General features: G+C 51.8%; 1 long non-coding RNA gene across 1 annotated transcript; it reads right to left on the reverse strand.

The window, feature by feature from the left end:
• Nucleotides 1–12,523: 12,523 nt before the first annotated feature.
• On the reverse strand, nt 12,524–14,516 carry LOC144723415 (uncharacterized). Its single transcript, XR_013586167.1, has 4 exons — nt 14,216–14,516; nt 13,882–13,981; nt 12,740–12,865; nt 12,524–12,629 (listed from the first exon to the last, which is right to left on the reverse strand). It is a non-coding gene; the product is annotated as an uncharacterized LOC144723415 (long non-coding RNA).
• Nucleotides 14,517–17,768: the final 3,252 nt, after the last annotated feature.

Here is a 17,768-nt window from a genome sequence, read left to right on the forward strand (position 1 = left end):
ACGGTGCTTTTTCCGCAATATTTTGCTGTCTTTTCTTGGATTTTCTGTTTGCACATAGTCACTTTAAGATGTTTTCTTGTTCATGTTTTTTTGTTTGTTGCGGTTGCACCCGATTCAAGAGCCGAATGGCTCACAGGGCTATACCTAATAAATGAAACTTGAAAACTTGAAACTTGAAAACTTGTATTCTCAGAGCTGGGATTTTGTCACATTAAGCGCGTAACCAAATTGTATGTGGATTGTCTGTCGTGAGGTCATTTCCGATTAGGACCATCAACTCTTGCGAACTTGAGAACCGGGCTTAATCACACGGTTATCCCGCACCTCCGATTAGCACGGCTGGCTACGTACGGTGCGAAAGAAGTTCAACATACACGTATATATATACACACACTCATATAAATGCAAGGAAGTTCCACATACGTACATATTTGTCACGATCATTCCACCCTGCCATATTAAACTCTCCATGCTCGAACGGATTTGCGTAACTTCGCACGCCAATTTTGTTTTGCCCTTTTAGGTGACCGCAAAACGCACACTCACTAAAAAATACATTTACCCAGGCTCCCGATGCCGGGATCCAACACCAAAAAAAAAGAGTCCAGGATATTTTACGGGGTAAATAAACAACGCGATTTTTTTTCTTTCGGCGGACGGCGATCCGTAACTTTGGAAACGTAGAGGGTTTGTTCAACTTCTTTCGCGCACCGTATGTAGCCAAGCGTGCTAATCGGAGGTGCTGGGGAAGGACAACAAACAAAACACAACAAGTGGTTCTCGACAAATTAGTTTTCAATCTAGCTGTGAAAGTGCATAGCTCCAGCAGCTTCCTAATATCGCAAGGAAGAGCGTTCCAGACGGCCGCAGATGCGCATCCCAACGCACGCGATGCGGTGACCGCCGTCTTTGTCCGATGGCCATCCAAAAGCCGCTGCGTGTATGGACCGGAGATCACGCGATTAGGTTTTATGTTCCTTGACGAGATCGGCAAGGTGTTGTGGTGCATTGGGAAGTTTTCTCGCAGTGTAAACTGGTCGCGTCGCGCCATTTGGAATCCCAACGGCGAGCAGCTCTGGATTGCAAGCTGCAGCGAGGCTCCACCATTGCACTGGCGTGGCAGCAACCCCACGAAGCCGTTATTGTAACCACGCTGCTAACACGCGCGAGGTCCGAACGTTAATTACCACGTCCACAGCGGGAGATGATTGAAGGTATTAATCCGGGGAGGGAGGTGTGGGCGAGGGCAATGGAAGTGGCGGGGGGGGGGGCAAGGGGGGGAGGTGGAGGGGGGCGACTGGAGACCTCGCGATCGAGTGCAGTTCGTTGTGGCCGAGTCAATAGAAGCTGGCCGGCCAGTTTGTTAAGGTGTGAGCCCTCTCTGTGTTTTCGGTAGGAGGATTGGTGCACGCATTTGAAGCGTGACCTGTACGGCCGCCCCGGGGGTTTTGATTTACGTTCAAGAGAAGGGAAGAAAAAGCATGCGTACGCATGGGTTCGGACGGGCAGATGATGGAGCGAACGCATTAAAGGTTTCAGGCTCAAAGTGTTTGGGTATTGTTCTATCTTGGCCGAAGACTGCAGCCATCGTGCGGGTGAGCCGTGTGGCGAGGCGTGATCTATCTGCTGCTGATTGAAGACCTTTTTGATCCATCGCCATCCCCGATGCAACCAACACATCGATAAAAAAAAAGGAATTCCACATTCCTTTGGCGGGATCCAGTCTATTTTAGCAAACACACTGGGGGGTGTACTCCATGATTGGATAGGGGAAAGGGGTCAGATTATATGGAGGAGTGGAGAGAGAGAGAAAAAAGAACACCGGGGGAGTGGAGGGGAGGTTGAAGAGGCAAGAGAAGAGATTGTGATAGCTTTAGTGACAATACTGTGTGATGGATTTTGATGGGCCATGGCGGAGGGAGGGAGGGGGTGGGGTTGTGAGGGCGGGGTGTATAGCCTCATGCTTCTTGTTGTCCGGTAAGATCCTCCAAAGGAGAAAAGCGAGCGGAGTACGCGACATTAGAGCAAGCCGGACTCCACCTCGCGAGTCCATTCTGATGAACTCTGCAGCCGCGTGGCTCACCTCCGAGCAGCCCTCATCCTGCACATCCTGAGCCCTTACCTCTTCCACGTGCACCCACACCTCACCTGCTCCCTCCTGCCATTCCCTCCCATCCAACCCTCCGTCCGAAACTCGCTCCTCCATTCAAATATTACTACGGCACCACCCAGCCCGTGCCCACCCCGTCCACCCCCCCCCCTCTTCAAACTTTCCTCCCCTCCCCCTACCCAGCTCTCCCCCCTAGAACCCACTTCATCCCCCAACGCCCTCCCCCCGTCGTCCATTGCTTGGGGGGGGGGGGGTCGGGTGGTGGCGGTACAGGTCAACATAATTTTCTTCAGAGCCAAATGCGATTAGAAAGAAATTGTCCTTGACTGTAATTTCATCACGGCGCTGGGTGAGGGTGGAGGGGGGCAGGGGAGGGGAGGAGGGGGCAGGGGAAGGGGGGGGGGCATGGTGCTGGGTAAGTCCCCACGAGGTGGGTAGATAATCACGGCTTTCGGCGGCCATGCCAGGTGCCTGCCGAGTGGAGGAGTCTCGCCAGGTGCCTCGGCGCATCGCGGAACGCCGCTTGTGGTGGGGAAGAGCAGTGGAGAGGGGGGGGGGATCTACAGCCCCCCCCCACCCCCCACCCCCCAAACCCCACCAATTGTGAACCATTCATGAACAAGGCACCCCTACCACGGTGGCGAGATGTTAACGACCTTGCCTGGTATACAGGAGGTCGTGGGTTCGATCCCGACCCTGACGCCTGCTGCTGTGTATTTGGAGTTTGAGTGTCTCTCTCTCTCCCCCCGTAGTCGCGTGGAATTTTCTCCGGGTCTTTCGGTTTTCCCCTCCGAATTTAGAAACATGCCTTGAGAATATTCTGCTGCAATCAATTTCCACTCGACAAGCAACTTCGTTGAACCTATCATTTGTGATAGCCAGGTCTCTTCTGAAAAAAATAAACACATTGTCCTGCGGAGGGAGCTGGTAGGAACGTTGGGTTGCTCGGTAATTGGCCAGGGTCAACGGCGGCGTGGTGTATTCCGCAAATATGCCCGACTGTGAGGGCGGGCACAAGCCGGCGTGAGTAAGTTAAACGTTGAGTTTTATAAGGGCACCACGGGGTGACCAGCCCCTTCCCACCCAGCCCCACCCCTCCCACCCCCCACCCAGCCCCACCCTCCCCACCCAGCCCCTCCCCCCCAAGCCCCTCCTCACCCTCCCCACTCAGCCCCCCCCCTCCCCACCCAGCCCCACCCACCCCACCCAGCCCCTCCCCACCCTCCCCTCCCCACCAAGCCCCTCCCTCCCCACCCAGCCCCTCCCTTCATGACGGACGGACGGACACAATAATCCCCTGTGGGTTGGTGTAACCAGGAGTTTCCTACCAGTAAGAAATTGCTTTACAGTTCAGCGGTCCCTACCTTGTAAAATAATAATAATAGCTTCGTTTAATAGTTCAGTTTTATAGCGGCTGAAGGAACTCGGCTCTTGACTCCCATGCGAACGGGAGATTTGCGGATTCGTGTCGAGCCTCGAGAAGGAGGTTCCGCTTCCCGAAATCGACCCACGCTTTCACACGCGCAGAGGAAGTGAACGAAGACGTCCTCGTGATGCCATTGCTGCCGGGGGATGGGGGTGCGCTGTCGATGGCTACAGATGAAATCCGTTGGAAGCCGCGCGAGTTTCCTCGCTTGCCAATCATCGCCCGAGTGTGTAGGGTCGTTTGCGCAAGCGGGAGACGCGAGCGGTGGGAGAGTTGCGCATCGCAAGGAGCACTGCCACCAATTGTGTGCAGGCGGTGTAACTGCGCCAGCAGGGCTAGCGGAGACCCGGCAGGGGCGCAGAGGGGATGGTGGGGAAGAGGGGGGCGGGTGCAGTTGATTCTTTGTATCAGGGCTCATTCCCCAACCACGTTAATGATAAGAAGAGATAATCCTTGCAACGCTAACTCGAGACGCGCGACGACTCGAAGGCGCGAGAAGGAACCACAGGACCAACTGGGGGAAGGCAGCAGAGCCGGCGCTACCAAACAATTGCCCAAGCTCTGAGGTCCTCCATATATCAAGATGTTTTCGGACAACGAAGGAGCGTTGACAGCGCTCGTGGGGGACGTGAAGCCGGAGAAAACGCACGGGCGTGCGACCAGTGGCAACTCCGCACGCTGGTGGCACGGGTTGACGTCCACGTTCGCTATACCGCCGTCTCCTGGCGAGCCCGGGCATAGCACGGCGACTCCCGCGGGGAGTTTCACAGCATCTGTGTGTGATCCACCCAACCCTGGAGGGAACAGCTCAGTTTCTAGTAGCTACACACCTTGGGTGACCGTGGCATGAATCCCAAACTTTCAAATCTTGCCTGTTCAAATAATCTTCGGTGTCGTGATAGGTTTTTATCCTTTCAACTGGTACAAAAACTGACACCTTTATACAAGGCATTTGCACTAGTGCATATCGCTATCATTATCAGAGCTGTTTCTTTTTGTTTGCATTTTGACTGCTTGTGTTGTGGTTATTGCAAACATGATGCCTTGTATAAAGGTGTCAGTTTTTGTACCAGTTGAAAGGGTAAAAACCTATCACTGTATTTTGCCACTGGTAAAGGAGGTCTCATAGTGAATCTTCGGTGTCGTTGGTAAATAAAATGACAACATCAACAAGCCTGCAAATATCCTTCCTCCCGTTTCACCTCCCCTGCAATTTCTTTTTAAAAACACAAAATGTGCTGCTAATATAAGTCCCCACGTGTCGTGATTGAGACAAGCCACTCCGATTATCATGAGCGAGCTATCGTCACGCGTGGCCAGGTCGCCTCTGAACAACAAAAAACACACATCTCCAAAGCTCAGTGAGCTGTCCTTGCATGGTGAATACAATCGTGATATTCTTAGTAGTGGTCGTAGTTTTACGCGAGTTAACTGCAAGCAAAAACGATGACAAGTGTGGGCTGTATTTTCACAATACCACCCCCCCATCCCACCCCACCACAACCGTTTCCCATCGCTGAGTGGAAACTTGGGGTTGGAGAGAGCGAAGATGATCACAATTAGCCAGGGCCGATGACATCACCGCTCGCCGGCTGCGCGCGCTGCTTTCGTCGTCCTTTCATCTGCGCTGTCTGACGTCTGTCTGAGTTTGAGCCGCGAGACGAGGTGGGGGAGGGGGGGGGCAGTGTGTGTGTGTGGGGGGGGGGGCTGTTGGACCGCTGAGATTGTACGTATGTTGAACTTCTTCCGCACCGTACGTATCCAACCGTTGCTAATCGGAGGTGCGGCGGAAGGAGAACAAACGAAGCACGAAACAGCAGTTCTCAACGAAATGGGTTTGTCCATCTCGATGACTTAAAAGAGCACAGCGCCAGGGGTTTCCTCATATCGCAAGGAGGAGCGTTCCAGACGGCCGCAGACGCGCATCTGAAAGCGCCGCGCGATGCGGTCGCCACCGTCTTTGTTCGACGGCGAGAAGCCAAAAAGCCGCTGCTGCTGCTGCTGCTGTTGCGAGGAGTTCGCGTGATGGTTTACGCTTGGATCGCAGAGCTTGGAAAATTGTTGCTATCGCCGACTCGGAGCCTTTTTGTTGTTGTTGTTGTTGTTGCATTCCCTTCTCTCGTCCAGAGTGAGCCTGCGGCGTCATCTGGGGGGGGGGGGGGGTGGCGGAGGGGACACGACCAGCAGATGCAAGCGATTGATTCACGCAAAGCCCTACTCTGCCGATGAGACGCTGCAATATTGAAACCGGTCCATGTTGAGTTTCGCCGGTATTGAATCGATGCTGCTGATGCTATTTTACTCCCGGCAGAGAGGGGCCGTGCGGCCGACGTGATTGTGCGAGAAAGACTTTGTTTATTGTTCGTGGCGATACAGACATGTCGAGGGAGGTGTGTTGTCTCCTTATCTATTTTCAACACTCTCAACCGAGCATTACAATCAGCAGCAGCATCAGCAGCAAACGTGATCTGACCACTGCTGGATGAAGGCCTTCGCGAGCCGATTCCATCTCACTCGGTCACGCGACGCAGCAGTCGATCCATCTCAGACTCCGACTTTATTTCAGCCGGTGAGGCCCGTCGGAGCTTAACGGCTCTTTTATTGTTGTTGTAGTTGTTGTTATTGAACCGTACCCGGAAACGACCGATCAAGCGCTTGCCAAACGAGATGATATCATCGCTCCGTCTTGCAGGCTCGACGGAACGCCTCCTGTGCTGCGTGTGTTCCCTCCTTTTGGCTGCCGCTCCTTCGTTGGTCTCGACCACCTGCCACCGTCCCTTCTCCGGGCCCATCGTGGCCAAGTCCCCCCCCCCCCCCCCGTGCCCTGCACTTCACGCGGTCGACGTGTCGCGTCTCGCTGCGATTCCATCAACGCGCGGGCGCTGCCGTGCGCTTGAGCACGTGTCGGTGGAGTGGCGGTGCAGCGCTACGAAACCGGGCGACACGATCACGGGTCTCGGGCCCTCCCCTAGGTCGATTCGGCCTAAAATGAGTACCTGGTGCGGTGTGTGTAAACGTTGCCACCGGAGAGACCAAGACGGCCGGGCGTGGTATTGGCCGCCCACCTCCTCCCCAGGTGTGGCGTTTTCGATCTTCGTAGCTATAGGTGCTGTTCGCGAACAGTGTGTTCAAGACGACGCTGGGGGAACTTTGTGCGTCTCAGCGATGCACGTGGGCGCGTGCGTGTGCGTGTGTCTCTACGCGTGCGTGTGTGTGCGTGTGTGTGTCTCTACGAATACGTGTGTGTGTGTGCGTGTGTGTGTCTCTACGAATACGTGTGTGTGTGTGCGTGTGTGTGTCTCTACGAGCGTGTGTGTGTGCGTGTGTCTCTACGCGTGCGTGTGTGTGTGTGTGTGTGCGTGTCTCCACGCGTGCGTGTGTGCGTGCGTGTGTGTCTCTACGAGTACGTGTGTGTGTGTGTGCGTGCGTGTGTCTCCACACGTGTGTGCGTGTGTGTCTCCACGCGTGTGTGTGTGTCTCCACGCGTGTGTGTGCGTGCCGGGTACATGCCGGGGTTAATTGGTTAATTTCTGAGCGGCCGTCCCACGGGGGATATCGCCACGGAGCCCGCGATGATTAAACCTGCGTGAAATAAATAATGGTGAGCTCGGCGGGACGTCTCGAGGCTTTGAAAAGATTGTTACCTATTTCATTAACCCTCTCCTCGCCCGGTCTCACCGTGCAAAGAGCGAGAGTCGATGGCACTGCCCGTAATACCTCGTTTACCGAGACCCACCGCCCACATTACGCCCAACTTCTCCCGAAACGGGCAGACGTTGGCACCGATCTGAAATGAGAATGAATTTCGAATTTGTAACGCAGACAGCTATCGCGCTCTGCCCGAGAGAGGGAATGATTCGGAGAGAATTATTGAGGGGCGCGTGGAACGGCAAACAAGCGGAGGCTCGGCGTGAAACCGGCGTGCTAACAATTGCCCGAGCTCTGTGAACCTATATTTTGTTTTATTTTGGTCAACTCCGTGGGTGAGTTTCGCACTTGCCAGGCTTTCGCGACCAATATTATTCATACTTAAGGTTTTTGGGTGAGATCGAGTAAGTATAAATGTGTTGTTACCCTCCACCACCCGACGCAGACAATTGGTTAGGGATTTGTCACGTAAACAATCGCAAATGAGTTACTACTTCAGCCCACCGGTGTGTTGGAGAGTAAATCCACAACAGCATCATCGGTCAATTTGCCAGAATAGTCTGGCACATCGCCCCATGATGCTGGATGTGATTACCAACGAAACGTCGTACTACTCAAATTGTAAATGTTGTGCCGCTGACCGTTTCAAGCTGCTAACGGTGGCGGCATCCGACATCGTAAAATTATCCATTTACTCATCATCATGATCATGATATAACATATATTTTGGTAATGCAATTATCACTCTGCGTGGATTAGGCTGTGGCAGGGGGTGGCTACAATAGTAATTATATGAAAATCCGTCAGGACCGAGCCCCCTAGCAAAACGATTTTCACTCCGCCTTTGATGGCGCGTGAGAGGTTGAAAAGTGTTGGGGGAGTGGAGGAGGGGGGTAGGGGAGATGGGGGGATGGGGGGGGAGGGGCGGCAGTGTTATTTTTTCCATGGGACTTTGTACGCACAAAAAAGAGAGAGGCGCGCGATAATATTTAGTGATTAATGAAGCGTATCGTACTTCAAACATATGTAGGTTATGAAAAGTGATTAAACAGCTGAAAATCGTGTCCTTGGAAGAGGGGGATGTCACACTCATTAACGGCGCCCGCTTTAAAGCCAGTCCGTCAGGGCTATGGTCAAGAATTCTGAGAAATGAAAGAATCTTAAAGGGGCCTCCTCCAGAATGCGTTATGCGTGTGTGTGTGGGGGGGGGGGCTGATAATGCTGTATGTGATGGAGGCAGTGCTGTAGCATGGCATGGGTACAGGGTTCGCATTGAATGATAACAACAACAACAACTAAATACCTTTCATGGCATAAAATACAGGAGGCGTTATGATGTTTAAACACCACCAAATAGACACCGATTTACAAGGCATCAAAGTCTGTGTTAACCACACGCAGACTTGCGGATGCAAAATATATGAATGCGAATAAATGCGCTTTGGTAATGATAAGCGTTGTCCTTGAAACTGATTGGCCTGTGCCAATGACTGCCTCTGTTATGGCTTTGCCTCATCTCGCCGGCGCTAGAGACCGACAGAGCCGCCAAAGAGGTGGCCATTACAAGGACAATGAAGACGCCAAAGCATCAATAGCACGCGTCAAGCGGAACGATCTACACAGGACACCTTTATACCGTCTTGGTATTGGCAAAAAATGGGTTCCCGTGGACGTCATTAGCCATGTAAAAAACATCGGTATTAAGAACGATTTATTTCTTCTTCTTGGTTCTTTCGGTAAAGTCACGTGACTTTACCAAAAGAACCAAGAAGATGAATCCCTGCAGTCGCGAAAGCTTTAAATCGAAATTTAACGATTTATTTGTTTTGCTCCTCTATCGTTGGTGGCACCGATTTCTGATTTGGCCCAATGGGCTATTGGACATCGCAGCCGTTCCTCGCACACACGGGGGAGTGGGGGGCAGGGTGGGTGAGAGTCAGAGGAGAAATCACGACAGACACTCCCAGGTCGCTTCGTTGACTCATTCTTCTTGGCGTTCGAAATTTGTTTCGACGCTGTCGTGCTATGGCCTCCCCCACCTCCCCTCCCCTGAGTAGGTGAATTGGTGGGTTGGGTGCGTGAGTGAGTGGGTGACTTGATTAGTGGGTGGGTGGTTGAGTTGGTCAGTGGCTGAATTGGTGGGTGGGTGAGTTGATCGGTGGGTGAATTCGTGGTGTGGGTGGGTGAGTTGGTCAGTGGATGAATTGGTGGGTGGTTGAGTTGATGAATGGCTGAATTGGCGGCTGGGTGAGTTGATTGGTGGCTGAATTGGTGGGTGGGTGAGTTGATCGGTGGGTGAATTCGTGGTGTGGGTGGGTGAGTTGGTCAGTGGATGAATTGGTGGGTGGGTGAGTTGATGAATGGCTGAATTGGCGGCTGGGTGAGTTGATCGGTGGCTGCATTGGTGGGTAGGTGAGTTGATGAGTGGATTAATTGGTGGTGTGGGTGGGTGAGTTGGTCAGTGGATGAATTAGTGAGTGTGTGAGTGTGCGGTTGTGACCAGCAGTGTGGTTGTTGATCACGGTGTTTGAATAAACATCTCTGCATTTGATAATAACGTAAGTATTTGAAAGGTGGCGGTGTTGGCACAAGACCACGTCCTTGAGCCACCGGTTTTTCTTTTCAGGGTTCATCAGTGTCCTAGTTGGCATCATCATCATCATCATCATACCCACCGCTTAGCGTACACACAATCCTTGAAATATGTCTTATATCTTGTCTTGTTGTTACACTTCTTCTTCTTCAGATCTCAACCGAGAAGATTCAAAACCGTGAGTGATTTGTATTTTATTCAACAGGCGGCGCACTTGGATAGGGGAATGGGATTTAAAGCTCCGTGTGCCCACGGCTTGATGTCTCACTGGAAATTGTCCAAGTTGCTGGTGTGACTTGCTGATCACGTGACGAGTAGCCACAGCCAGAAGTGAGAGGCATGGTGGATGTGGTGTGCCGGGTGGCCTCAGCTGTGGTGTTCTTGTTTGTTTGTCTCGTTGTTGTGTTGTTGGTGGTGGTGGTGGTAGTGTAGTGGTCAGCGCGCTGCGCTACAAACCCGGCGACTCGAGTTCCATTTCCCGCTCACGGCCACCGAGACCGATGGAGATGATCTGAACCGGTCGTGGGCATTCCCAATGTCGACCCGGCCTCACGTGAGTGCCTGCTGTGTTGTGTAAACATCGCCACCGGGGGAGAAAAAGGCGGTCGGGCGTGGTGCTGGTAACCCACACCCTCGTGTACTGTGCCGGCTTTGAAAGGCGCTCGCTAACGGCACTTGTCCCAATAGTCTGTTACGGGGGAGAGGTCTTTGTCTCTGTCTTTTTGCTAGTGGTAGTGGTCTTGAGGTTGTTGTTGTTGTGTTGATCTCCGGACATTGGAGGCCATCTCCCCCACCTCCCACCTCGCCCACCCCTCACCTCCCCCCACCTCCCCCACCTCCCCCCACCTCCCCACCTCCCCCACCCCCCACTTCCCCCACCCCTCACTTCCCCCCACCCCCCACTTCCCCCACCCCCCACTTCCCCCATACCCCATCTCCCCCACCTCCCACCTTCACCCACCCCCCCACCACCACCCTTCCTACATACCGGGCCACCGCATGGCCCAGCTTAATTATCACAGGCGATCTCCCCCCCCCCCCCATCCCCATCAGGAGCTGCGTAATCGGCCGAGTTGAGAAGTGGCAAGTTAAATCGGCCGTCCTGGCGCGATGCTTCACCGGGGCTCGTTACAGTCGGCGTTCTACCACGAATTAATAACCCACAGCGACGATGTGTCCTCGTCTCTGCTTCGCTGCAACTCGGGCTGCGACCGCCTTTCTTTAGCCGTGTGATGTTTCTCCTTCTTCCGAGCCATCGGCAACGCAAAGAGGTCTCCGCTTCGATTCGATCTCCAGGCGCGGCAGTCGGAACGACGATGCACGTTTCTGAAACCCAAATCTCCAGCACTGCGGGGGGATGTTTTGGCCGATGAGAGTCGCGTTGTGCGGTGTATTTGTCCTGCTCTATGAGAGAACCGCAGAACTCGGAGGAAACGAGTGCAGAACAGGGGCGGGGGGGGAGAACATACACAACTCTACATAGAACGCTATCTGAGTCGGGAGAAGGGGCAGTTAGGATGGGGGGGGGTGGTGTAATGGGCTGGAGGGGACATCGCTGTGGCCGCTGTGTGGGAGGCCGACGGTTGTGACAAACGAGCGGTCGAGGTTGCGGGCAGAGGGGAGGAGAGGATCGGGAGACACTGCTGGAATGTGGGCGAGGTTTGGGCCATCCGTGGCTTTACATTGCTCAATGGATAGTTTCACGAGGGTCGCTGCATGGCCACAGGAGTTAGGCACGCACGCGACTGGCAGTAGCCAGGCCCATAGCGATATCTATCAACTCGATGTGGTGTGCCGGGCGAGGACGTCTCTTCTGGCTCGCTAACCCGAGCATATCGAGCCGCGAATTCTCGCCAAAAAACGTCGCCGCTTCTAATCCAGGGTGGTGGCTACGCACGGTGACTCGTAATCGTGCACTGACGGAGACGTTGGTTGGTGGATCATACACAGATGGTGTGAAACTAACTATGTTTTTTTTTTTACCAGATGAGGCCTACTGAGCTATTTCACTCTCTTTTTTAGAGAATTAATTGGCCACTCAACGAAGTGGTTTATCACGTGGAAATGTGCTGGGGCCAAATACTACAAACGGAACGTTCGTTCTAAATGTGGAGGGGTCAAAAAAACGGAGGACGCGGAGAAAAATTCCACGCGACCACGGGGAGAGAGAGACACGCAAAACTCCAAATACACAGCAGGCGTCAGGAGACGGGATCGAACACCCACGGACTCCTCCATACCAGGCGAGGTACTAGAACCCTGTCTCGACGAGAGCAATGCGGTACAGCACACACAAATACAAAGACGTGGGACTTAACCTCCTTCCAAACATTGGACACTTTCAAGTGGCCTCAATGTGCACCTAGCCTGGCACGAGCGCCGCCGTGACGTCACCGAACGGCGCCGGTTGTTGTTGTGTCGGTAGGTCTGCGCGTGTGTGCGCGTCAGTGTTTGTAATTGAAAGTATCAACAGCTTAAACACTTCAACACTTGCTGCCGTTTCTTATAACCCAGCGCGTAATGACGAATCCGTAGTACTGCGCCAGTGTTATATGAAACACGTGTTTTTTTTTGTTTCATTCCGTAAAACTTCAATGCAGTTGTCATTCGCGTAGACATTTATTATTGTTCATAATTACAATGTTTGAGATTTATATATTTAAGATTTATATCTCTATTTTTCTGCCCCCCCCCCCCTCCTCCTCCACCCCCCCCCTCTCTCTCTTCTGAATGACGAGTGGCTCCCTCCCCCCTTCCTCTCTCTGTGCCTGTCGAAGCCGGGATGTGGTTTTTCTTGCCGAGTGCTCAGACCGTACATCACGGCCGCTCCGTGGTTTGCTTGGCCGCTCTTTCTGCCCGCAAAAAAAGAAGAATAAAAGAAGCATTAAAAGAAAAGACGTACAAAGACACACACACACACACGTGTACATACAAAGACAAATGTCCCCCGTGTAGCCTTTACCAGACTGTTGGGGCAGGTGGTATTAGTGACCATCGGATGAAGTCCGCAGGTGAATAGCACCACGCCCGGCCGCCTTCGTCTCCCCAGTGGCGATGTTTTTTACACACCGCACCAGGCTGAGTCGACCTAGGGGTGACCCAGGACCCGTTCAGATAATGTTCACTGATGTTGGTGGCCTTGAGCGGGAATCGAACTCGGGTGGCCGAGTTCGTAGCACAGCACGCGAACCGTTACACGACCGCTCCACACACACACGCGCGCCCACACACACACACGTATGCATACATACACACACACGTATACATACATACACACACACGTATACATACATACACACACACGTATACATACATACACACACACGTAAGCATACATACACACACACACGTATACATACATACACACACACGTATGCATACACACACACACACGTATGCATACACACACACACACGTATGCATACACACACACACACGTAAGCATACATACACACACACACACACGTATGCATACATACACACACACGTAAGCATACATACACACACACACGTATGCATACATACACACACACGTATGCATACATACACACACACGTATGCATACATACACACACACGTATGCATACATACACACACACACGTATGCATACATACACACACACGTATGCATACATACACACACACGTATGCATACATACACACACACGTATGCATACATACACACACACACGTATGCATACATACACACACACACGTATGCATACACACACACACGTATGCATACATACACACACACGTATGCATACATACACACACACGTATGCATACATACACACACACGTATGCATACACACACACACACGTATGCATACACACACACACACGTATGCATACACACACACACACGTAAGCATACATACATACACACACGAGGAGTAAAATAAGAACAAAGGAAGGGAGGATTGCAAAAATAAAAAATAGACAAAAAATTTAAGCTGTGGAAAATATAACGGCGAAAATTTTGAGTTCAGAAAACATAGGCTAGAGGAAGGGCTATTGCCTGAAACGTCACCTATTATACAATTGCTAATATGTTTACGTATAAATGTGTTTTATAATCTCACGAGATGATTCGAGATCAACCTGTTTGGATGGTAACTGACTCAAAGCTTTTGCCGTGGTCGCTGTGCTCGCCTGCACTGCGCGCGAAGTTGGAGGCGGACATTTGGCCACGTGGCTTTTTCTGCAATTGCCAAAACAACGACAACAAGAAACGTATTATATTTTTGGCCAACGAACAATGGAAATGAACATGTGTAAAAATCATTTTAAGAAAGTAGTATAAATTATACTGGAGCCGGTGAAGAAACGGAAATAATAATTTATGAAGGTTAAAGGTTTAAATTGCTCGCTCTGGCGTGAGCGCGTTACAGTTATTGCATTGTTATTCCTCTTGTTTGTGGGTTTAACAACTTACTTCCCAGCGTGTCATTTTTCACTTTCGCTGGGACACTGGATTCGGCAGCACGTGGTTATAATGTTAGAGCCACAGCCGTGGCGAGAAGTGTACTGGATGCTGTGTGCCGGTTACAGAAATGTCACGTAGCTCGCTGGTAGACTGAGGCCTGTGGGCAAAGTGGCAAGTCGTATCCGTGGTCGTAGCGAGAGGGTACCTTGGATGTGGTGTGCCGGGCACGGATGTAATTTTTTCCCCCACCGATCGCGCCGACACACCGGACAGACCCGTCTGACATGAATTCCTGATTCATTCAGCAGCGGTGGGGGTGGGCGGTGGGGGTGGGCGGGGGGGTCAGTGCAGGTGTGCTGAAGGAGGAGGATGGTAGGGAGGGGAGGGAGAGTGAACGGGAAGAGCTGGCGAGAAAGAGCGGCTAATCCAGGCTGCGTTGGGTATTTAAGTCTCAGACGGTGGTTTTGTGGTGGCTGGGGGGGTGGCGAGGAGGGGGTTATTATTTTTTCCAGAATTTCTCGTCGTGTTGCTCACGCGAGTGTGCATTTAAAAATAGTTGCGTGGACGACCACACTTGCAACAAAAACATAAAATCACCGATTTGATAAATAAAGTGGTCACACCCCCCCCCCCCCCACCATCCCACCCACCCCCCCACCAAAGCGCATGCCCCTCCGATTTTGCTGGACCCTCCATCTCCCACCGCTCCATCTTCCACTGCGCCATCTCCCATCGCTCCATCTCCCATCGCTCCATCTCTAATCGCTCCATCTCTAATCGCTCCACCTCCCACCGCTCCACCTCCCACCGCTCCATCTCCCATCGCTCCACCTCCCATCACTCCACCACTCACCACTCGACCTCCCATCACTCCATCTCCCACCGCTCCACCTTTCACCGCTCCATCTCCCATCGCTTCATCTCCCATCGCTTCATCTCCCATCACTCCATGTCCCATCGCTCCATCTCCCATCGCTCCATCTTCCATCGCTCCATCTCTAATCGCTCCATCTCCCACCGCTCCACCTCTCACCGCTCCATCTCCCATCGCTTCATCTCCCATCACTCCATGTCCCATCGCTCCATCTCCCATCGCTCCATCTCTAATCGCTCCATCTCCCACCGCTCCACCTCCCACAGCTCCATCTCCTATCGCTTCATCTCCCATCACTCCATGTCCCATCGCTCCATCTCCCATCGCTCCATCTTCCATCGCTCCATCTCTAATCGCTCCATCTCCCACCGCTCCACCTCCCACCGCTCCACTTCCCATCGCTCCATCTCCCATCACTCCATGTCCCATCGCTCCATCTCCCATCGCTCCATCTCTAATCGCTCCATCTCCCACCGCTCCACCTCCCACAGCTCCATCTCCTATCGCTTCATCTCCCATCACTCCATGTCCCATCGCTCCATCTCCCATCGCTCCATCTTCCATCGCTCCATCTCTAATCGCTCCATCTCCCACCGCTCCACCTCCCACCGCTCCACTTCCCATCGCTCCATCTCCCATCACTCCATGTCCCATCGCTCCATCTCCCATCGCTCCATCTTCCATCGCTCCATCTCTAATCGCTCCATCTCCCACCGCTCCACCTCCCACCGCTCCATCTCCCATCACTCCATGTCCCATCGCTCCATCTCCCATCGCTCCATCTCCGTGGCGTGACGTGGTCACGGACGTGTTCCCTCCTTCAGCTGTCGCTCCGCAGGCTTTCATCTCGAACGCAGAACGTCTTCCCGAGGGGTACAGCGAGTAGAGAAGTAATTATACTATTTATATAAAAAATAATATTCATACTATAGTGATTTACAGCCCTATGTCAATCCACGGCTTGGAGAGAGAGAAACAAAAAACGATTTACTCTTTTGGCAAGGTTGAAACAAAAAAAAACCCACCCCGGTGCTGAGATTTCAAAGGAGCTGTGAGAAAGGAGATTATCTGGCTAAGGAGGCAAATGAAGCCCGCAGCGTAGAGATCTCATTATAAGCAGTAACCTCGGGCAAGCGGAGCGTCCGCAAATGCCACCTGACGTGGGAAAGAGTTGGCGGAGCTCTGCGTTCGCGGGGTCTTTAAAAGTCAAAGTGATTTGCTGCTCAAATGAGCATTGCAACGGTGCCCATCTCCTGAGCCAGTGGCGGAAATTCCACATTCCTATTGGATGGGGGGGGCGGGATATAATCATAGCACACCTACTCTCGGACCCCTCGATAACGCGTGCTGTGTTTTGACTTCAAACTTTCGTGACTGCAGGAATTCATATTCTTGGTTCTTTTGGTAAAGTCCCATAGATAGAAAATAAAAATAAAAGAAAAAATAAATAAAATAAAAGCAAAAAAACCCACGACGTTTCGATCGGAACACAAATGTATTTTTAAGTTAAAATTGTATTTCAATTTAAAGCTTTCGTGACTGCAGGGATTCATCTTCTTGGTTCTTTCGGTAAAGTCGCGTAGAAGGAAGTAATAAAATAATAAAAATTAAACATAATTATTTTATTATGTTTTGTTTTAATAATTTTATTATGTTTTATTTTTATTATTTTATTACTTCCCTTCTACGTGACTTTGCCGAAAGAACCAAGAAGTTAAAATTTTATGTTATTTTTATTTTCTATCTACGTGAATTTACCGAAAGAACCAAAAATATTGTGTGTTGTGTTACTTGTTTTATTGACACCAGAGGATGTGAACTCGTGACCCGTATTGGACATCTGTGAAAGAAGAGCTTCACAGATCATCAGATTCCTCCGGTCTGAATAAAGATTCTGATTCTGAACCATCCGCCTTGTGAGCCGCTCGCTCACCCGCCGAGCCGCGAATTACGACACGGCACACGAGGGGGTGGGTGGCCATCGCCACGCCAGGACGGCCGCATTTTATATCCGCAGGAGCGAACGCTTACACACCTCAACAGGTACTCATTTGAGGAAAGGTGGTCGCCCAAGCGGAAACGCAGGACCGGTTCACATAATCGTCACTTGTGTTGGTGGCCTTTAGCGGAAATCGAATTCGTGTCGCCGGGTTCCACTGCGCCACCGCTCCCCATTGATGTCCCACATTTCGTACCGCCACCAATAGACAAACGCGGCATGAGCCCACACACACGCAGTGGCACGCACGCACGCCGTGTGTGAGTCTCTATTGGATTCTAACTTTCGTTTTGAATCGGTTCTAAAGAAAGAAATTGCTGACATTATTTCAAATTGCCAAAAATATACGTTTTCACATGGGACCTGGGATATTTCTGTTGCCTGCTGAAAGGCGGTTTTTAAATCTTTAATTCTGTAAATGGTATAAATGCTCCGCTATCTCGCGTTATCTCGCCAACGAATGGCTTGCCTCTGAGTGCATCTTGTAAGCGATACAGATGCATCTTAGGGTTAACCCTCGCGTTGACAATTCCTCGAGCGCGAGAATTAATCGGACTTTGAGGCCATCGGCGGTGATAATTTAAAGCTTTAGGTTATTTTTATGGTCAAACTGTACGGCATCTCTGCATTCCGCTATGCGGAAGATTATTTTAGGCGACTGAACACGGGGGTGTTCTTGAAAAGGCTAT

The sequence above is a fragment of the Lampetra planeri genome, chromosome 17, assembly GCF_965212315.1.
Source record: "Lampetra planeri chromosome 17, kcLamPlan1.2.h2, whole genome shotgun sequence".
NCBI lineage: Eukaryota > Metazoa > Chordata > Hyperoartia > Petromyzontiformes > Petromyzontidae > Lampetra > Lampetra planeri.